The following is a 1,878-nucleotide window of genomic DNA, read 5'->3' as shown; positions in this document are numbered from 1 at the left end:
GGAGAAGGCATTAAAAAGGATCTTATTCTCAATGCAGCAGCAAAAAAAGAAGGAGGGCATGGCTGTGACTATCATGAAGAGACCCTGCACTTTTTAATTTGCTACTGCACTACTGGTCATAAACAGAAAAACCACTTGGCCACCTCATTAGTGTAACATGGTATTACACTAACTGCAAATATTTGATGCCCCTGCATCATCAATGGGTTTAAGGAGGTTGTCCTGAGCACATGGAACCACTGCTGTTGCTTCTATGGCTGTAACGGAGTGAGGTTAAAGATAAGTGAAATGCAAATAGAAAAAACAACAACACAAAAGCCAGTAACACTTTCCTAAATGCAATACCATACCAACCACAACAAGATTCCTACGAATAAGGCAGAAAACGCCGCATCCCACAATCAGTCAGGATTCATAACCAAAAACCCAAACTAAAAAAATTCTAGCAGCCAGTCAGCCAAGCTCACAGAAATCCCCATGCAGCACAACCTGACTTGGGGACTGCAGTTAACGCAGAATGCTGCAGCACGATTGCTGACATGAGTGAGATCCTAACAGCACATTACACCTCTGCTCTGAAATCGGCATTGGTTGCTGATTTGCTACCAGGCCAAGTTCAAGCTGTGCTTTCCATGTTATGGGTGCCACATAGTACTTGTTCTGCCCTTGTAAGAAATCAGTCCTGTAAAGTGGCAGCACCTATGTTTTGGAATTCCTTGCCTACTGACATTAGGCAGACGCCTCTTTTCAGCACCTGCTAAAATCAGTTTTCTTGAGGCAAGCCTCTCCAGGCATGTGGAAGCTATTGTGCTTTTAAATCTGTTTTTAACTCATTGTTGGTTTTATTATTTTGAACTTTTTAAAATATCTGTCCTTAATGCTTTTGCCAATAATTTTATTGTTTTAAGTCTTTCTGTAAACATCTTTGAGAATTTTTACACTAAAGCGGTATATAAATGTTGCAAATAAAAATACATCAATAAATGTTGGAGTCACTGTGGCCCTTGAGTCTCTTCTCACTTTTAGGAACCAAGGAATCTGCCTTATACTGACTCAGGCCGTTTTGTACCATCTAACTCAGTACTCATGACATGGACTAGCATCGGTTCTCCAGGATTCCAGGCAATAGTCTTTTCCAGGAATTGAATTTTGGACCTTGTATGCAAAGCATATGCCCTACCGATGAGCTACAACCCTCCCCCTGTTTAAAAAAGTATCTTTTAAAAATTTTCTTTGCAATTCACTCTTGAATGCACATCATACCTACAACATTTATTTATAGCACATTCAACACACATTTGAAGCACATGAATCCCACCACAGAATCATGGGAATTTTCATTTGTTAAGGGTGGTGAGAACTATAACTGTGAGGGGGAAACTACACTTCCCAGGATTCTTTAGGCGAAGTCATGGGCTTTAAATGTGAGTTGGATGTGCTTTAAATGTGTTGATCTACTTAATCAACTTTGCCTGCATGTAAATCGTTTTAATTAATTTTTCAAAATGGAAATGAGCTATAAAGTATACTGGGTGACCATGTGCTACTCACCATCTCTCAGCCTATCCTCCCCTCAATATGAAAACAACAGAGTACCATGGCCACCCCAAGGAAGAAGGGCACACTTAAAATGTAGAGAAAAAATCATATACAACCATAGTGTGAAATCAAATACTCATTGGGACACAGTATGAAGAAATATTTATATAAACATGACTATCAAATATGTTTATTAATTACACAATCTGTAATTGATATTTATAGTGCAATCCAATGTTTGTTTACTCAGAAGCAAGTCCCAATGTATTCAATGGGGCTTACTAAACTGGGAAGTGTGCAGAGAACTACAGCCTCAAGTGATAAGGAACTTGTTCTTTC

The sequence above is a fragment of the Rhineura floridana genome, chromosome 5 (assembly GCF_030035675.1).
Source record: "Rhineura floridana isolate rRhiFlo1 chromosome 5, rRhiFlo1.hap2, whole genome shotgun sequence".
NCBI lineage: Eukaryota > Metazoa > Chordata > Lepidosauria > Squamata > Rhineuridae > Rhineura > Rhineura floridana.
The sequence above is the reverse complement of the archived record's forward strand: the minus strand, read 5'-3'. Positions refer to the sequence as shown.